Source organism: Lissotriton vulgaris, unplaced genomic scaffold (assembly GCF_964263255.1).
Source record: "Lissotriton vulgaris unplaced genomic scaffold, aLisVul1.2 SCAFFOLD_2331, whole genome shotgun sequence".
Taxonomy (NCBI): Eukaryota; Metazoa; Chordata; class Amphibia; order Caudata; family Salamandridae; genus Lissotriton; species Lissotriton vulgaris.
Window position 1 is genome coordinate 280,718 of NW_028251738.1, and position 21,428 is coordinate 302,145.

General features: G+C 49.6%; 1 protein-coding gene across 1 annotated transcript in view; it reads left to right on the forward strand.

Annotated features, from left to right (window-relative positions):
* Positions 1-14,129: 14,129 nt before the first annotated feature.
* The window catches only part of LOC147662783 (uncharacterized), a 49,206-nt gene continuing 41,907 nt past the window's right edge, over positions 14,130-21,428 (forward strand). Inside the window, exons 1-2 of the mRNA XM_086950904.1 lie at positions 14,130-14,324; positions 14,410-14,472. The gene's annotated coding sequence lies outside the window, so the exon portion shown is untranslated. The remainder of the gene's footprint in view (positions 14,325-14,409; positions 14,473-21,428) is intronic.

Below are 21,428 nucleotides of genomic sequence, written 5' to 3' on the forward strand. Positions count from 1 at the left end.
TCCCGCCGTTCAGATCGGAAGCCACCGAAGTCATCTACGGCGTTCCTCAAGGCTCCTCGCTCAGTCCAACCCTCTTCAACGTCTACATGGGCCCCCTCACAGACATCGCACGACAGCACAACCTCAACATAATTTCCTACGCCGACGACACCCAGCTGATCCTCTCCCTCACCAACGACCCCGCCACCGCCAGAGACAACCTACACGAAGGGATGAAAGAGGTAGCCGAATGGATGAAGAACAGCCGCCTGAAACTGAACTCGGACAAGACGGAAGTCCTCATCCTGGGATCCTCACCCTCTGCCTGGGACGATTCCTGGTGACCCCCCGCCCTGGGCAGCGCACCCCAACCAACAGACCACGCACGCAACCTGGGCTTCATCCTGGACTCCTCCCTCTCCATGACCAGACAAGTCAACGCCGTCTCCTCGTCGTGCTTCAACATCCTGCGCATGCTACGTAAGATCTTCCGGTGGATCCCCACCGAGACCAGGAAGACGGTCACCCAGGCCTTCGTCACCAGTCGTCTGGACTACGGCAACTCCCTCTACGCCGGAACCACCGCCAAGCTCCAGAAGAGACTCCAGCGGATCCAGAACGCCTCAGCACGTCTCATCCTGGACATCCCCCGTCGCAGCCACATCTCCGGACACCTGGGAGACCTGCACTGGCTCCCGGTCAACAAGAGAATCACCTTCCGTCTCCTCACCCACGCACACAAAGCCCTACACAACCAAGGCCCGGGATACCTCAACAGCCGCCTCAACTTCTACGCTCCCAAACGCCAGCTTCGATCGACCGGCCATGCCCTCGCCGCCGTCCCCCGCATCCGAAGAGCCACCACAGGAGGACGGTCCTTCTCCTACCTCGCCGCCAAGACATGGAACTCCCTCCCGACCCACCTCCGCCTGACCCAGGACCACCTCGCCTTCAGGAAGCAACTCAAGACCTGGCTGTTCGAGCAGTAGCGGACCCCCCTTCCCTAGCGCCTTGAGACCCTTTGGGTGAGTAGTGCGCTATATAAATGCTGTGATTGATTGATTGATTGATTGATTATTAACCTTCCTGCTTTCTCAAAGTTGCTTGGAAATACACCATTTGCCCACTATTTAAAAAAAAAATTCCTGAGCTCCCCTTAGGTGGTTTGGGCTCATGCGCTACGCTCGCGTGCGTTACCGTGTCGCTAAATGAAGATTGTCAAAAAGGTGTGTCACCACCATGAAAAGTTTGGAAAGCTGTGCCCTAGAGAATCAGCTATCTGCCACAAGTTCAGATTAATCCAACTTAAGGTTCTGCACAGAGCCTACATGTCCGCTCTCACCCTGGCCAAAATTGGAAGCCGCCCGATGCATTGTGTCTGCGGGGATGTAGCTTACCTGGAACCTTCTATCACATTTTATGGGACTGCCCAGTGGTGCAACACTTTTGGGGTGGAACAATCTGAAAAATGAGCAGTTCTTTGGTAAAGCCACTCCTACCATCGCCAAAAGAATGTGTTCTCAACATATGGGGGGCCAATGACCTGACAGAACAGGAACTACAGTGGGCGGCGCTGGCTTTTCTTTTAGTTAAGCGCTCCATTTAGATGAAATGGGGCTCCCGGGCCGCTGGTGGTGTGCTGGGTGACTGAGATGGACCGTTGCATGATTGCTTAAAAGACAGTGGCTGCCCTAAGAAATGGGACAAGAAATGGGGACATTGGAATAAGTATCGAGGTGAACTCTGTGAATCTCCTACAACCGAGCTGGCTATGTCCCGAGCTGGACCCATAGGAGGAATTATACGCTAATTTATTTTCTGCTTGATTTGTACCCTGATTGACATCTATTGTGTTGATGGTGACTGATTTCCTGAGTCTGCTTTTCTCACTAATAAAATCTTATGTTTAAAAAAAAAGCATGGAGAGTCTGAGTCTACACCCCTATGGCTGCTGAAATTCATATTGTGTCCCTGAACATGAAGGGGCTAAACAATTCCACTAAGCGCCGAGTCCTTTTGTCCTACCTGGAGCGTTCAGATGCCCATGTTTGCCTACTCTAGGAGACACATTTGCTCCCTGCTGAATTCCACCGACTGAGGTCAAAGGCGTTCCCTCACCAGAAGTTCTCCTCCGCCACTTCCGAAACAGCTGGGGTTGCCATCTTGGTATCTTCTAGGTTCCCGGGCGTGTTGGTAGCAAACAGGCTGAAATTAAAGGGACGTTCTTGGCTTACACCTTCACCTTACATCAGAGGTCTTCAAACTTTTTTAGGTTGAGCCCCCAACCGCCCCCCCCCCCCCAACTGAATTTTTTTAGATGTTGGGCCCCCCACCAACTGTCAGAAATTTCTTGAATCTGGTACACTACATAATGACCGCCGTTTGCATATCCCAGGCCATATTTGGCAAATAACTGATTAAACCTACTACATCCACAGCCACTCAGAAACATTAGCTCAAAACTTTACTGGTTGAAGCTCAACAATGGGCATTGTACATCTCAGTAGAAAAAAACAAATTACAATGTCGTTCAGCACATTAATCCTTGCACATAATGTTCATATCGTTAGATTTCTGAAACTATTTCTATATATTTTATTAAAAAGGAGAAAGAAAGTGAGATAATCGGTTCCTTGCTATATAGATCACCATGGAGTACACCGGTTTCAGGGTTCAGGAATTCCAAGCTTTCCCTTCCTGGAGGTTTAGGTGCCTTGTTATTGCACGATGTTCGGTATTCTGCAGCTTCTTCTACACATTGATGCTTTTATCGAGGCTGCTTACCTTGATTCCTCAATCTTCCCACACGTGTTCTGCTGCTGGGCCTGGGCTACTGAAAACTCTGCTGCTGCTGCTCACCCTGAGTCTGGTCTGTTGATGTTAAGTTCGGGTTCTGCTAGCTTGCTCTACGTGGCCTTTCTGCGCTACATTGCTGTAAAGAGGAACTGGGCTACAGTGGACAACATAGTCAAGACTATCTCACTGAGCTCCAATGCTGACGGGGTATACTCTTCTAAATAATTGAAAAAAGCATGCTCCTAACCCTGCCTGTTACCACTGTCCGGGAGCTGCAGCTTGCCCTATCTTTTAAGTTGGGTACACCTTGATGCTTGTTAGGAAATCGCAGACTCACACGCCCCTAACATTATTGAAAAGCTACGCCTCCAAATGCACATTCCTCTGGAAGAACAAATAATACAGCAGTGCTACCAGGTATTTTTGACTCTCTTTAGCTTTATCTAAAAACAGAAGTGCTGTTTACCAAACAGGGCTTATCCCCATTCCCATTGCAAGAAGACTAACTTTGTGAGTGAACCTCAACCTAGCTTATCACAAAAAAGGAGATGTCTTATCTCATGGTAGAAAGCAAGATGCCACTACTTATGGCTAGTGGAGCTCCTTACTGACCAGCCTTTCTTAATTACTACCACGGATAATGCACGTTGAAGTAAAGGTTGCACTCCACTCCTGACGGAATCTACATATATCCAAGTGCTCAACGCCTGCGACCAACTAGTAGTGGACCCGCTCTCCCGCAGTTGGCCTGGCTACTCCATTCCAGGCCTTACTCTGCAACCTTCATATAGTGTCTTCTGCTGCTTCCAATGCGACCATGAAGGGCAGTTACTACGAGGGCTACAATCAGGTTTTGCCCTGTCAGGCCTCCAGCTGTACTACCAGCATTTGGAGTATAAACATCCAGCAGGCATAGGTGCTTTGGTGATGGAAATGTTATACACTATTTTAAATACCTCATTGAAAAGATGGGTTGGAAGTCGCCATTGACCTCTGCTAAAATGACTTGTGCATGTTGCGCAGCTGTTGGGCATACCTCCTAGATCTGCTTGGAAGGCAAAAGCCGGAACACCAGAACTTTGACCCCAGTGACAATACAGGAAGAGACATCACATGGCCTTTGACAAAGTGACATCACGTCTTTGCTACTCAACTAAACGGCTATCATTTTATTAACCTCTGAAAACTTGAATGGCTGAGTGGACCTACAGTGAATCGTTCGTATGACCATAGAATCAAAGACATTTCTGAGATAAAGAATAGGTCTGGCACAGCAGTCAGAAAAATACACAGAAGTACATTTTCATCATGTAACTGCTCTAAGACAGCTGAACCTTTTCAGTCACAGTTCTGAAAAACACGGACGGTGGACAATTAGCAAAAGAATACACAAACTTGTTCAATGGCGGCGGTTAAAAATCTAGGGCCTCATTTATGAGGCCTTGTGTCAGTTTTGCGCTTCTGATGCGTCACTTTTTGTGACGCACCGGTGGCGTAAAACATGCCTCCTGTTGCGCACTATTTACAAAATGACCCATCTGAGCAGATGTGTCACTTTGTAAACCCCTACGCTACAATATACCTGCGTCAGGTATAATGTATGCAAGGGGGGCGTTCCCCTGCAAAAAGCCTCGTAGAAGTGAGGCAGCGAAATCTATGAGATTTCACTACGTCACTTCTAGGGTGCTGTTGCGTCAAAATCTTGCGCCTGCCTCACAGCAGGCGTAAGACTGACACAGGCCCTTTCACATGGGGCTTGCCCCATGTGAAAGGACGCATTGCTGGAGTTGCGTCACTTTTGTGACACACTCCAGCAATGCGTCAATTTGCGCTTACAGATACGTCAGAAATACTGGCGTATCTTTAACTCCATGCGACATGATGCGTCATACATTAAATATGACGCATCAGGTATGACGCAAGGAGTGCGCACTGAGAAGTGACGCATCGCTGCTTTCACGCAGCGATGCGTCACTTCTCATAAATGAGGTCCCAAATGAGCACCTGAGCATTTTCATCCACTGGGCTCTGATCTGTATTTACAGATTTCTATATCTCACCCATTTGATCGGGAGAGGTGAGGCACAGAATAACTCATTTTACTTTTTACTTAAATAGAAAACAGGCAGGCTCTCTGTGTGTATGCACATCTGCAGTTTTTGTGCGGAGGAGGGCACCTTTTCTTAAAGTTCAGATTAGATGTCGCTTTTGAAAGGTGGGAGGGGCAGGGAAAAGGCGAGTTTGGGGAGGGGCGGGGAGCGAGCAGTGGTGAGCTCGGAGTCGGGGGGGTCAACAGAAGTGGTGCAGTGAGGCTAACAAAAAAAATCGCTTCTGCGGTTCTGAGTGACCTACAATGGTAAATTGATATTCTGTGAGAAACAGGTGAAGAACTGATGAATATTGATGTTTGCGACTTGGTACGGATCTGTAACTGTGTAGACGAGCACGCACTGCCTGCAGTATTAAGATGATGCTATAGGTATTACCTAGTCTTGGAATCATTTTCAGCCAGACATTAACTAAGTTGGCGAATAAATGCTGGCACATTATTGCCTTAACACAAGGGCAGCCAATGTGCCCTACAGGCAGAGGCCCAACTAGGGCCAAATTTCGGGCGGGGTGCTACGAAAAAATTTTGGGGGGTGGGGGCTGATTATTCCATCAACAGGCAGAGTGGAGATGCGGGGGCTCTAATAAGCTGTGAAAAAAGAACAAAGGTGTCACTAAGAAGCAAACGGTCTTTAAAAGACCTGTGAAGTACTCGGAGAGGCTGTGTGTGTTCCCGGGAGGCTGTCTTATCCCGGGCTGCCACACAAGAGGGGTGGGAGGGTGGGCTGAAGCCCTTTGACTTTATTGGGCGTTGCACGTCTGCCTGCACGTCAGTGTCTGAGAGGCAGGTTTGGACAAGACCCCATGACAAGGTCAGAGTCCCCGAGAGAGCTGAAGACAGCAGACAACATTTTTCTTTAACCCCTTCCGTGCAGAGTTAATTCCCCTGCTGTGCTGGAGGGCGCGCACAGCACCCCGGTGCTCATGACGAGCTCAGCTCGTCATGAGGCACAGTGCTCGTGTGCTCATGAAGAGCTGAGCTCGTCATGACCACACCCGTTTCCGTGGAACGCTCAGCACAGCAGGGGAATTATCCCCGCATGCGAGCGTTCCACGGCTCATGATGAGCTCAGCTCGTCATGAGCACCGGAGCACCGTGCCTCATGACGAGCTGAGCACGTCATGAGCACGGAAGAGGTTAAATTACATGAGTATGGCACATCGCAAATGTGCTTGCGACAAGTAAAGGTGAGATTTTACGGTGGAGCGCACGCCCCCCTCAAGATGATGGCACCGCCCCCAAGGGGGCACGCCCCACAGATTGAAGAACTCTGCCTTAGATACACACACATTCTCGAAAGCCCCAGGATATGTTCCCAACAGTGGGCAAGAGGGTTTTATTAAGACAGTAATTCAGGAGCTTACAGGCCTGCCAGACAAAACGGTTTTGCTGGGGGGGAGGGAGGGACGTTAATATGGTACTCGATGGTGACATGGACCGCTCTGGGCAAATATGGGACCAGACAGGGACCTTGTCTAACACGGATCAACAATTATTGGTGGAGGCTGGACTTACCGATATATTAAGACTTTGACATCCCAACACTAGGGCATACACATTTTATTCTCACCCCCATAAAACATACAACTGAATTGACTATGTCTTTACTTCTGACCTCCTAACGCAACAGATCCGTGATGTGGAGATTCTCCCCTGTCTGACCACTCTGCGTTGCGGCTCTCTCTGACCTTGCCCCTGCGGCATCCTACCCGCCGCTTCTGGCGCCTTCGGGAGACTATGCTTCAGCGCCCCTCAGTAGTGCAACAAATTCGGAAGAGCATAGTCGACTATTTAGCCACAAACAACACCACAGGCATATCCTTCACGACTTTATGGGGGGTGATGAAGGTGGTGATTCGATGGGTCTTCATTGGCATAGTGTCAGCTGACAACAGAGACAGACGGGAGAAACAAGACTGCTTGATGAGCGAGGTCACTGAACTGGAACTCATCCACCATCACCCTGGTGCTCCTAGAGTCTGGAAGCTTCTAAAGGCGGCCTGAGCACAGTTAGCGGGGTTTAATGTAGATCGAGCTGAAAATGCGGCTCTGCGCCTCAAACATGCTTTTGATGTAGGCAGAGATCGCTGTTGGCGCATTCAAGCTCAAAGACAGGCTCATAGAGTCTCTGAGGTACAGGATCCACGTGGGGTGGAGAATGTAGTGAGGACACGAGATTGTGGAGGCTTTCAGACACTTCTACGAAACACTATACTCGGCTCAAGCTCTGCCTGAGACTGAACCGACTCGATACCTTCATGGCGTGGCTACAGCCAGACTGCTCCCGATCCAAGCAGCTGTCTAGAGGCCACCATTCAAATGGAGGAGGTTATATCGGCGATCGCTCGCCGTAACCATAACAAATCACCTGGCCCCGAAGGGTTAATTTCCGGTTTTTATAAAAAGTTCTGTGGGACATTGGCCCCGCTTTTAGTGCGCATTTTTAACTCAGTCGGGTCGTCATCAGCCTTTTCCTTCCCATCCTCCATGTTGGAGGCCTTAATAACAGTGATTCCAAAACCAGGGAAAGATAACCTTCTCTGCGGCTCCTACCGCCCCGTATCTCTACTCAACGTGGACATAAAGATTTTTACTGCAATTTTAGCGGCCAGGCTTTCTCATCACCTTCCTGGTCCTGATAGACCCTGACCAATCAGGCTTTGTTCCTGGATGACAGTGCACTGATAACACCAAACGGCTTTTCCACTCGATGGACCGCTCGGAGCGCTTCCCGGCAGAATGCATGATCCTTTCGGTCGACGCCGAAAAGGCGTTTGACAGAGTTCACTGGCCGTACCTCCGGGCGACGCTGGTTAATTTTGGCCTGCCAGATCGCTTTATTGATTGGATCTGCCAGAGCTACACAAATCCAACAGCTACGGTGCGGGTGAATTGTGTGGCGTCAGCGGCCTTCTCTATTTGCAGGGGAACCAGGCAAGGGTGCCCGCAGTCACCACTACTCTTCGCTCTCTATATGGAGCCTCTAGCTCAAAGAGTCTGTGATGATCCACCATTAAAGGAGCACGCTTCGGGAGGTCGGAACACAAACTCTGTCTGTATGCCGATGACGTAGTGGCGAAATTGGAGCGTCCTTGGGAATCTCTGCTGGCATTCTTAGATGAATTGGCCCGGTTTGCACTCGACTCAGGCTTTCAGATCAATGTGCAAGCTCTTAATTTATCATTAGAGCCCGAGACGCTAGAACTCCTACAGCGCACTTTTCAGATTCAATGGGTTCATGACTCTATTACTTATCTAGGCCTTTGGGTGGCTCCCACCATCTCTGCCACTAGACAGTCGAACTACAAGGCACTTTTGAAACAAGTTCTGGATTCCCTCCGCAAAGGGAGACCCCATTCCCTTTTGTGGGTGGGCCAGATTGCGGCGGTGAAGATGGTGCTACTGCCCCAGATTCTCTACCTATTCCACAGTCTTCCACTGATGCCCCCATCTGGAGTTCTATGGTCACTGCAGAGGGACATAGAGCGCTCAATCTGGCGGGATCAGAGGGTTTGGAAGCGTTGCAACCTCACATGCAGGGACCCTGTGGAAGGGGGACTTGGGGTCCCCGACCTTGTGGCGTATTGGTGGGCGGCTCAGATGAGAGCACTAGTGGAGTGGTCATACCCTGAATCTGAGAAACATTGGTTATTTATGGATAGGTCCCTGGCAGCCCAGCCACTGTGGGGAGTTCCCTTCCTTTCACGCAAGGGACGCCCTCGCAACCTGTACCTCTCAGAGGTAATTCGGCCCATAATGTTGGCTTTGGATAGAACTGCTAATGCCAGGGGACTCACGACATTCCCATCTCCCATTACGCCCATTGTACAGAACCCTGACTTTTCATCCAGCCTAGATTATGGGGAATTTCACCATTGGACGACGGAAGCTAGCCGCTCCGTAGGACATTTCTTTGACCTTTCCGGACGGCGCCCTTTCGCAGAGTTCCGTACAGATCACGGACTTCCCGAAACGGAGCGCTACCAGTACCTACAGATCAGACATTGGATACTCCACAGGGAGATGAGGGAGGGTACAGAGAGACTGCTCACACCATTTGAGAAGTGGTTAATCAAACGGCACAGAGACGCATAATTGACATCAGATCTATATAAATTCACTCTAAACACCTCCGAAACTGGGAAATCCCCTGGCCAGCTGCGCTGGGAGGAGGAGTTGGGCAGGGAGCTCACACCGAAAGAATGGAAGGATATTTATCACTGAGCCCGCCTCACGGCCCACAATGTTGCATCTATCGAAACTGCCACTAAGTTGGCCACCTATTTGTATTTAACTCTGGTAAGGCTTCATTGGGGTAACCCTTCACACAGCCCTCTGTGCTGGGGAGCCTGGCAAGTTAGCAGCTCCGGGCTGCATGTGGTCCCCTCCGTCTCTGGCCATGGTCAGATTAGCAGCTCTGGGCTGCATGTGGCCCCCTCTGTCTCTCACCATGGTCAAGTTAGCAGCTCCGGGCTGCATGTGGCCCCCCGTATCTCTCACCATAGTCAGGTCAGCAGCTCCAGGCTGCATGTGGCCCGCTGAGTCTTGTGTCTCTCGCCATGCCAAGACAGCAGCTCCGGGCTGCATGTGGCCCCCTCCGTCTCTCACCAAGGTCAAGTTAGCAGCTTCGGGCTGCATATGGCCCACTCCGTCTCTCTCCATGGTCAGGTCAGTAGCTCCAGGCTGCATGTGGCCCCCTCCATCTCTCACCAAGGTCAAGTTAGCAGCTGCGGGCTGCATATGGCCCACTCCGTCTCTCTCCATGGTCAGGTCAGCAGCTCCAGGCTGCATGTGGCCCCCTCCATCTCTCACCAAGGTCAAGTTAGCAGCTGCGGGCTGCATATGGCCCACTCCGTCTCTCTCCATGGTCAGGTCAGTAGCTCCGGGCTGCATGTGTCCCCCTCCGTCTCTCGCCATGGTCATACAATATTTTTATCGCCAATATTTTTATTGTCACTTCTTGTTCACAACTTATTTTTTGCGAGCACCTTTGACCTTATCGGTGTAGCTTTTTGGAGACTGTTATTGCGCTGTTTTATGCAAATACGGCGCCTTCCGGTGTGGTCTTGAATTTCGTTTGGGTCGAGAGGGCCACAGGTATATACGCCCATTTGATTCAATAATCCATATAAACAACTGTAGCGTTCTAGTTTACGCACGTCACGTTGACGTGACGTGCGGCGGCCATGTTGGCGCCGGATGCGCGCGCATCCATTAGCGTGCCGACAATTGCACGGAGGACAGCGCCGGCCGGCGCTCCTCGGAAAATATAATCTTGTACCTGAATAAAACAGAGTTCAACTGAATACACGTGCTGTATGTGATTATTAAGTAACTTTACAGTGGCGACGAGGTCGGGAGGCACAACCAGACGACCACGAAAAAAATAAAACGTCGGACCCCCACGTGGCGGCCACGAGGTACAGACGGACCCAGACACGGTCACCTGGCCCACCCAGACACGGGCAAGGTCCACCTGGCACAGCCCAGCCGACGAGACGAAGCACCAAGACACGGCAGGACACACCCGAGGTACGGTGAATCCGAGGAGCGTGGCAGTGCCACAGCTAATCGCAGGAGCGGCGAATAGGCCAGAGAGGCGGCGCGTTCACCCCACAGTCAATAGGACACACGCACTACATTCCTGAGAACCCACGCCAGGGAGGTGTAGCGCTGGCTACTAAAGAGGAGGAGGTGGGGACCAGCACCAAGAGTCCCCAGGGAGATACGTGTACAGGGTTCAAGGACATCACCCCAGGCAGCCCCACCGGCAAAGGCACCGACGTAACAGTTACCAAGGAAGTGAAGATGAGCACACCGGCGGGGTATGCAATAGCACCTGTGCAATTCCTACCGAAACCCGGAGAACCACTGATGAAGTGGGAGGACTGGAAAGAATACATAGATAATTTCATTGGGGTCCTGGAGGATGAAAATGAAGAAAAGTTCACCCCCCAAAGAAAGAAACGTATTCTGTTGCTGAATCTGGGTCCGGAGGGACTCAGAATCTACAAGAGTCTGGTGCCGAAAATGAGAGAAGCAGTCCAGACGGAACTCCAAGAATTGGAGAGGAAGGGCATAATAGAACCAATCACCTGCGCTGAATGGCTGGCGCCCTTAGTGGTCGTAATGAAGCCCAATGGGAAGGTCAGGCTCTGTGTGGACTTGAGAGAACTGAATAAAAACATCGTAGTGGAGAAATTTCCCCTTCCCAGAATCGAGGAGATGTTGGCCAAGACCAGAGGAGTAAGGTGGTACTCCACTATTGACTTGACCTCGGCCTACCACCAAATAGCACTACATCCGGACAGCAAAAGCCTCACATCCTTTATCACCCCGTTCGGGTGCTACCGGTTCTGTCGCATGCCGTTCGGGCTGGCCTCGGCGGCTGCAGTCTTTCAGAAAATGATGCACCAACTATTCAGAGACTGCGAGGGTGTACAGTACTTTCAGGATGACATCCTGGTGATGGGGTGTGACAGGCTGGATCATGATCGGAAGTTAGAAAAAGTGCTACAAACACTGGAAGTCAAGGGCCTTACAGCAGAATGGACAAAGTGCCGATTGGGCCTGCAATCGGTGACGTACCTAGGCCATGAAATCGGACAACAAGGGGTCACACCAAAGGCGGAGAACGTAAAGGCCATCGCCGAAGCACCGCCCCCCAAGAACAAGGAAGAAGTCAGGTCGTTCTTGGGAATGGCGGAGTACTATAGTAAATTCGTGGTACACTTTGCCTCAAAGACCTACAACATGAGCTTGCTGACCAGGGAGAGCACGGCGTTTCAGTGGACACCGGAAGCCCAAGCAGAGTTTGAAACCATCAAAAAGGATGTCACAGGAGCCATACCGCTCAAAGGTTACGACCCACAGAGCACCACCGTGCTCACGACCGACACCAGCGACAAAGGTCTGGGCGCTGTGCTCATGCAAGACCGAGGAAGAGGGGACATGGAGACAATCAGCTTCGCATCCAGGGCATTGACGGATACCGAAAGCAAATACAGCGTGATCGAGAAGGAGATGCTAGCGGTGGTGTGGGCCATGGCGAGGTTCCGGCAATTCCTGTGGGGTACCCGATTTCTGCTCAAGACAGACCACAAGCCGTTTGTAAAAGTATTGACATCGAGTGGACACGCCAGTGCCACACCCAGGATATCCAAAATGTCCTTAAAGTTGCTTGAGTTCAGGTACGATGTGGAATACATCCCTGGGAACCGGAACCGAGTAGCGGACTACCTGAGTAGAGCAGCTGCCATGGAGCCTGGAGAGGAAGAACCTGCAGACAGAGGGGAGATGGTAGCCCTCATAGAAGACCAGGAGAAACTAATCAGCCAACAAGAATGGACTGAGGCATATGAGGAGGATACCGACATCAAGGAAGTGAAGACGCACATCATACAAGGATGGCCAGACAAGAGAAATGTGAAAACGAGCCTTAGGCCATATTACGAAGTGAGGGAGGAACTGTCAGTAGGAGACAAGGGGATATTCATCTATAGAGGAGACAAGGTGATCCCCCCAAGGAACCTTACCAACAAGTTATTGGATTTGCTACATGAAGGCCATTTGGGCATAGGAAAACTCAAGGCCAGATCAAAACAAAATTACTGGTGGCCAGGTATGGACATAAGAGCGGAGAGGCACGTCAGGGAGTGTCCACAATGCCAAGGAGCTGACAAAACATTGAAACCACTACGTCCAGCTCTTGGAAAGTTCGATTCTCCCTCCAATCCGTGGGAAGAGCTGTCCATAGACATTTTAGGACCTGTGCTAGATGACCAGGGCATGCAGAAGTACGTGTGCGTCCTCATAGATCGATACTCCAAGTGGCCAGAGTTGAAAGTGGGCGAGTCCATGGACACTGAGAATATCTTGAAGTTCCTGTCCGAAACTTTCACAAGGGAAGGAATCCCCAAATCCATCTTAAGCGACAATGGCCCACAGTTCACGTCGGAGAGATGAAACCAATTCATGTTAAGAAATGGCATCACCATCAGACACACGGCAATTTACCATCCAGCTGGAAATGGCCTAGTGGAGCGATTTAATAGGGTAGTAATGGGAGCTATACAAGCCGCCATATCCAGCAACAAAGACTGGGAGAAAGCGCTAGAGAACATGGTGTGGGCCTACAGAATAACCCCCACAGGCACGGGGTACAGCCCGTTTCAAATATTGAGAGGACGTGAACCCTTCACGCATGACAACAGGATATGGAAGGAAAAGGTTGTTACCAGGAGTGGTCCCCTGCAGTGGTACGGGCCAACCTGGAAAGAGCACAAACAATCTACACCAACCACTACAATAAACGGAGGAATGTGAAAGAGACTGGCCTGGAAAAAGGAGAGTGGGTGAGAGTAAAGCTAGCCACTCTACAAAAGAAAGGAGACAGCAAGTATAGCAAGCCTATGCAAGTCAAGGAAGTGTACGATTGAGCGGCCCTGCTGAGCGATGGTAACGTGTGGTCGCAGGACCGCATGGCCCGGTGTAACAAGGTATTGAGGTGGGAACGACTTGGAACGGAAGGTGAAGACATGGATGAATTGAACGTGGAAAGTAGGCAAAGTGGAAGTGAGCAATGTGATGGAGCAAGTGCAGCGAAGGTGCGAGAAGGTGAAGAAGCGAGCGAGACTCAAGGAGCTGAGATGGACCAGGCGGGGGAAAGCATGAACGGTGATGGAGCGGTGAGTGAAGAAATGGAAGGAACTGGAATGCAGTATCAAGGGACTCAAGAGAACGCCGGTAGGATTACCAGGAGCGGAAGGCAGGTGGTAAGGCCCTCCAGATTTCGAGACTTTGAACTGGACAACGATGTGTAAGTGACTGCTTAAGACTTTGGTAAAAGGGGGAGATATGTAGCGTTCTAGTTTACGCACGTCACGTTGACGTGACGTGCGTCGGCCATGTTGGCGCCGACAATTGCACGGAGGACAGCGCCGGCCGGCGCTCCTCGGAAAATATAATCTTGTACCTGAATAAAACAGAGTTCAACTGAATACACGTGCTGTATGTGATTATTAAGTAACTTTACAACAACCATGCTCCTTCACATACTTTATAGACAAACTCATTTAATTTCAAACATCTCGATCGACAACTCGTTAAGAGAATGGATCACTTAAACATGGCGCCCATGAATTTTGTCAAATTTAGTTAACTTAGTCCTACTTTTATGTTGATGACGATCTGTTGTCGTGCAAAGTTGGCGCGTACCTTTTTAAGCAATAGACATTGAGATTCACATACGCTTGAGCACCAGACTCCACGATAGCAGAGATTTGCGGAAAAGATTAGCTAAGACGTGTGTTTAACCTTAAGACAGCGGAGAAAAATCATCCCGCACATACTAGTTAGTAATAGCAACTTGCCTTTTGCCAACAGAAATTGTTTTGACGAACTGGGTCTAACGGTAGAGTTGCGGCATCCATTAATACAAGTAAGTGAGAGATTCTTGGGCAAGAAACTAAAAAACCGATATCGCTTTGGGGGTGTTGGTAACTCCATGCACTCCTTTCTTTTAGAATTTCCTACACAAACATGCACATCGTGAACGCGTTACAGTTCTGACAAGCAGTGTACTAGAGGTAAGCGAGGAACATGCAGATACTCTTGGCACCACATGGATAGATTTTTTAACTTAATGCACACTCTTATATGAAGTTTTTGCCACAGTGGTCTTTTCCTTTTCGTTTCTCGTCCCTAGTTGGTCACAAAACAAACCCCTTATACTTTTCACGTGTTGCCTTTAAAACAGCACCGTTCTCGAGCATGCACATTTGTAAATAGGCAATTGAACCACACTGGTGGTTGATTACATGCATCATTTTGAGCTGGTGTAACCTATCACGTTTCTTTTGAACAATGCTTTCGAACACTATTTTGGTTGATTTAGCTTTAAAAGTGTATATATATATTGAAGAATAGCGACTGTATCTACATATATTTTTCAGTGTTCCCCTGACAAAGGTGATTACACCATTGGGAGCCACTGGTCTTTCTGTTGAAGCTTCGCATTATGAAGAATTAAGAAAAGAGAACTACTACAATACAAAGAAATCAAAAAATCAACAGTTTTCTGTGTTTTTTTGCACTTTTGTTATTTTGCAAATTTTTATTGATTTTTTATTTACAATGCAACACTGTTTGAAGGTTTCTTGATGAGTAGCATTGGATTACTTGTTTGAATGTTGATAACCAACACGCTGTAATTAACGGATGACTTTAGCACAAATATGTTTTGAGTTTTTCTAGATGCAATAGGATTGTACAGAGCACCTAATAGGGCTTGTGAACAGTGCACCTTGGGTTTTTCAAACAGAGTCTGTTTGAATGTGCATGACCCCTCAGTCTTTCGCCATGGTCGGGTTAGCAGCTCTGGGCTGCATGTGACCCCCTCAGTCTCTTGCCATGGTCTGGTCAGAAGCTCCGGGCTGCATGTGGCCCCCTCAGTCTCTTGCCATGGTCAGGTCAGCAGCTCTGGGCTGCATGTGGCCCCCGTGTCTCTCACCATGGTCAGGTTAACAGCTCTGGGCTACATGTGGCCCCCTTTGTCTCTCGCCTTGGTCAGGTCAGTAGCTCCGTGTTGCATGCGACCCCCTCAGTCGTGGTCTCTCACAATGGCCAGGTCAGCAGCCCCGGGCTGCAATGGGCCCCGTGTCTCTCACCATGGTCAGGTCAGCAGCCCCGGGCTGCATGGGGCCCCCTCCGTCTCCCACCATGGTCAAGTTAGCAGCTCCGGGCTGCATGGGGTCCCTCCGTCTCCCACCATGGTCAGGTTAGAAGCTCTGGGCTGCATGGGGTCCCTCTTTCTCTCGCCATGGTCAGGTCAGCAGATCCGAGTTGCATGTGGCCCCCTCTGTCTCTCACCATGTCCAGGTCAGCAGCTCCGGGCTGCATGTGGCCCCCTCTCTCGCCACCTTTTTTTTCTGACTCGGTTCAATTAAGTCACAAGATGGCTGCCAACACTTTCTGATTGGAAAAGTTGGCAGCCAATCCGATCCGGCCAACAGCAATAACAAGCGCCTACTGGAGAGGCAGTGCAGCGCTTCCTTTGTTTAAATCTATCCTGCTTCCTACAGGGGTAAGAACATCCAACGGAGGAGGCTAGAGGTAGACGAACACAGCTTAAGGATATTACCTCCGGGGCTGGGCACTTCCGATCGAGGCTGCAAGTGAAGGAACCAGAGGAGGCACTGCTCAAACATCCTACCTCGGAGAATTCGAACAGAGTCTGAAAGGAGAAGAACTAGAGACAGCAGGGTTGAAGCATCCTACCTCGTTGGGTCAGAACTTCCAACAGAGTGTGGAGGCAAGGGAACCCGAGGCAGCATGGTTCAAGCATCCTACCATCCTTGGGTCAGAATTTCCAACATAAGGTGGAGGAGGAGCCCTAGGAAGGGGCCCGCCCATAGGTTCCCCTCATTTTATAAAATAAAAATAAGCCCCGGGACGCCGTGGGCGTGTGGATGCCGCCGCATTTGGATGCCGCCTCAAATGTTTGTGATTTTGTGGCAAAATGTTTATAAAAAAATAGCTTTTTGCCCTGGCGGGGTCCATATGGGACCCAGAACCAAGGCTAGTGTGTGAGGGTATTCATACCCGCTCCCTTTTGTTTTGGGATTTGGCTAAAGCCAAGTCCCAAGATGGCTGCCAACACTGCCTGGTTGAAGTGTTGGCGGCCAAACGGAGGTCTGCATGACGTTATCATTATATGCGAAGGCTTCGCAACCCTAGATTACAAATTTAGATTTCCTTTAATATCTCCAAAGCTGCTGAATGGATTTACACCAAATAACTGAAAGCATGATCTGCGAACCAAAAGCTACCTTTCTGCCAAATTTGGTGTAAAGCCATCCAACGGTTTGAGCTGTTTTTGTGTTGAAAGTCTCTATGGGAATTAACATCGGAAATGCACTCCCCCCCCCCCCTTCCCTGCTTTTTCTCGCCCCTGCTTGTTGTACCACCCTGAAACTCTCCATGCACAACAAACCCAACTTGCCACTTTTTTAGGAAACGCGCCAAAGATATAGCCAAGTTAAAAAACGCTTATCCCATGGACACTTGGTCCTAACTATAACTACCTACTGGCAACTGCCAGTAGGTAATATATATTTATATATTCACTGAAAAAACAAAGGTTGCAGGGACATTATAGATAGGAAATAGAATTTTAAAAACTTTAGAAATTCACAACAAAAAAATGGTTACAGGAACGTAACCTTGAAGGCGTGGCCCACTGGAGACAAAAAGTGTAATCTGAGGAGCTGCCTTAGTTTGTGCCTCAGAGAGATGCTCGGGAGAGGCGTGGGACAAGATGGGGCCATGTTCTTTATAAAGGACATGGATCGCTATCTGCTTTGCAAGCCAGCAGCCATCATTATTAAAGCAGGTGCTGCAGCACAGGGGTCCAAGGGTCGGGGGGCCTGCATCACAGTTATGACTGTCATACTTTAGACAGGAACATGGAGGATTATTTTACTTGATAGCATTAGGACTCTGAGCACCATTGCTGTAAAATAGGGGGCAACATGTGGGAGCTTATGTTTTTTTATTTTAGGAAGTACAGAGAGCTGGTTTTAAGACTGAAGTGATGATGTGGGATAGCGGGCAAGGGGTGAGAGGCAGGGAAGAAAGCCTGCAACTCAGGCCGTTAGCTATCATTTGTCCTGCTGAAGCTGGAAAATGTGGTGCTCACAAATCCCCAATTATCAGGAGCAGTGTTTTAGTCAATTTCTGGCTGACGCATCTACTGTTTTATAGGTCTTAATTTTAGCGTGGATCATGAGCTACAGAAAAAGAATCCCTGAAATTGTCTCATAAGTTTGCAGTGTGAATCTTTCTGGATTCACTATGCTGTGCATTATTCCGCGGTCTAGTGGTTGGGTCTGGAATCGTAGTCTTTTTTTTCTTTTTTTTTCGTATCCCAGGTGGGCGTCAATGTCCCACCCTTTGGTGTCCTTCCTGTGACGTCGGCACGCTTCCTTCAGAAGCTCCCACCTTTGGGCGCCATCTTCAGATTCTTTTTTCCGCCGTTGGATCTGGATCGTCACCGTGAGTTTCCAGAGTTTTTTTGGAGAAAAGAAGAGGAAAAAGACCGAAAACCATGAAAAAGATTTGGAGAATGCATCTCCAGAGCAAGACCACTGAACCGGGACGACGAAGAGGAAGGAGAACATTGAAAACTTCAACGTCCAACGGAGAATGCGCACACAGGGGGGCCCTTGAGCGCAGGAATGGACAAAACACCTTTCAAATTCTGCCGCAATTGCCACCACAAGTACGCGCAGAAGGACCAGCATCCGGTTTGCAACCTCTGCCTGCCGGTCGACCACGAGAGCAAGGATTGCAACGCCTGCTCTGTTTTTACCCCGAAGATGCTCAGGGTAAGAGAGAGACAGAGGAGAGCCAACTACAACATGTAAGGCCAAGGTCAACCTCTGTCGCTCCGAGACTTGGGCCTCTCCAGTGGGGAAGAGGACAACATCGCCGAGGTACCAGATGACTACATATCGTAGAGACCGATGAGAAAACAACAAAGGAGGTAAGAGAGACGTCGACCCCTACGACCAAGACAGACTCTCTAAAATCTGAGTCAGACTCTCGAAAAACAGAGTCGAAGTCCTCAAAAGGAGCACTGGCGCCAAAATATTCGACGGACGCTGCTGCATCCAGAAACAAACAGCCCAGCTGATCCTTGGAAGAGGACTCCCAGTCGGCGAAATCCCAAGACAAGCCTAGGTCGTCGAAGCACATCCCCGAAAAGGCACGCTCAACGCCGAAGGAAAAGGACCCAAAAGCAACTTTGACATCGAAGAGATCTTCCGAAACCCTCGACGCCAAATAGGCCGCTGAGATGGAGAGGAAGAGAAGGCTCGAGGCCGAAATGGACAACACCCTGCAAAGGAAAAGGGAGTTCGACAAACAGATGAAGAGGTTCACCATCCCGTCAAAACAGACGACCATCGTCGAGGTCGAGGACGAAGAGGAGTTCGTCGCCGAAGAGCCGCCGAAAACTCCAGACCCCCAAGAACACCAAGAGGAAGAGGTCCTACACTATTACGAGGGGAAGGCGAGGAAGACCAGCAAACAAGTTTGGGCTTTGCATCCTCCGTGGCACCTGACCTGGATTGGCAGGACCTCAACGCCGAAAGCCTGGATGAGGCCCTAGATACGTATCCTTTGAGGCCTTTGCTGCCAGATGACATTAGCATCTACAATATGGTCATCAGGAATGCGGCAACAGCATATGGGGTGAAACTGGAGGAAGAAAAACCAAAAGCCTGATTCCTGTTAGACACTGCTTCCAACAGAAACTAGGACTCAATTCCTCCCCATGCTCCCAAGTGTCCTGGACCAGGGAGGGGAAGCATTCAAGGAGCCATCAAGCTGCAGGTCAGTCACGTCTAGGACAGAGAAGAAATACAAACACTCCTCTAAGGATCCACCATACATCCAGGGAACCTTCCCGGCTGACTCCATCATTGCAGCAACAGCGAGAAAGAGGGCCAACGTTCCCACAAACTCGGGCCCACCACCAGACAAGGAGAGTAAGAGGATACACCTCACTGGAAGGAAAATAGAGAGGAATGCAGCAGTCCACTGGCGCATTGCCAACTCTAATGCCCTACTCAACAGGCGTACCAGCATTGGGAGGAGATTGGACAGCTACTCAAACACCTCCCTGAGCAATGCCAACCGAGATCAACACACCTGGAGGAGGAAGGCAAGAACATGGCAAACTCATGCCTAATCAGCTCTGGATGCGACAGACCCACCCAGCAGGCTCATGATGATTGGGGTCACAGAAAGAAGACATGCCTGGCTGAGGATCTCAGGTTTCAAGCCAGAAGTCCAGAATAACATTTTGAACACTCCCTTCAATGGAGAAACCCTGTTCGGAGCACCAGTGGATGAGAAACTGACTCCACTAAAAAAGGAAAAGGAAACTGCAAGGTCCATGGGGGCTTTGCAATTCAGAGGAAAGAGAAGAGGCACGCAGACACAGAGACCAAATGTAAGGGGGGGGACCAGCCGGGAACATCACATCAGACATTCCAGCAGAACCACCAGGGCAACTGTCGTAAATATTTAATTTACCATCTTAATTTCTATGCAGGTAAGTACTTAATCAATAGTAACTCAATCGGAAAGAAAGAAAACAGAGTCTGTGGTGTTAGAGTTCTTAGGGGTTTTATTCCTTAAAAAGGAATTGTTCCGGAACTGGATATCAGGTTCCTGGCACCACACAGGGTCCAGGAAGGGATAGAGCAATATTTTATTGACAATACATAGCTTATATACTTAATTCATGTCATAGAAAGCAATATAGTAGGCGTAACAGCTGAGAGAAACAAGATAACAGCATCCACGTGTTGCTAGTACGTAATCAGAAGGCGTGGACTAGGCGTGAACTAGAGGTGTGCGCTAGAAACGTCACAGGTAGGTGTCACAAAGGGGTGGCACAAAGCAGAATGTTGCAATGTCAGCAGAAAACTGGAGCTTGGATGCGCGCGCAGCTGCATGACGTGTGATTGACGTGGAAACTGGAGGGTGCAGGGGACTTGACATTTACACTAGCGGAAAGAGACAGAAGTCTGGCATGTCAGATCAACTCGTACTTCTATCATATCTGATATCTGATGTTTGGGAACCATATTATCTAGAGGGAAAGGTCTCTGGGGCAGAAGCTATTCTATACTGACTGAGAGTGCGTGTATAAGCGCCTAAGTGTCTGCATGAGAAGCGTGGGGGCATGGGCCTTCCCTGGGAGCATGGTAACAGAGGCTATGAATTACTTGCACGGAGACAGTAGGCCGGCCCTCGTGCTCTGCAGCTGGGAGGGTGTTTACTTAAACTAGTAGGCAGGAATGTATTTTCGAGGAGCGGAACAGATAATTCGAAGGTTGTAGTCAGTCTTGGCAGGCAGCAGGCTGAGCTAAGCGCCATGGGCCGCACAGGGAGTAGGACAGAGGTCACGAATACAGAGGCTGCCGGGGCTGATGCTTTCAGAGTCAGAAAGCCAAGAGAAAAAGGCTCGATGGCAGAATTCAGGGCCTACTTTGCCAGAGCTGAAAAACGTGTAAAGTACACTACAAAAAGACGTTGGCATGGCATACTTAGGAACGGACTATTTAACCCATTCAGAGTGGGTCTGAAAGAGGACATGTTAACGGTGGACGCAAATGTATTTGCGTCTTCATAGCTGGCACAGGAGGGAAGTTACATGCACTTTAAGCTGGTACATGGAGTCGGTGGGGTACACGCTAGGGAACATTACTTGACCGTAAAATTTATATTTCCTCATTCCCTCCTTGTTCCCTACGGACCCTTCATGATATATCGATCCTCATGAATCGATCAGTCTGTTCTTGTAACATTATTCGCTCATCTTTCTTTCTTTCACGTTTTGAGAGAAAACTGGAATGTTCAATGCACGATGTGGCACACAGTCCACAAATCGCTGGCCCACACTGTAGGCACAGACAACAACTGAATACTATGACGAGGGCAATGCCTAGGAAGGATAGGATCTTCCATCCCC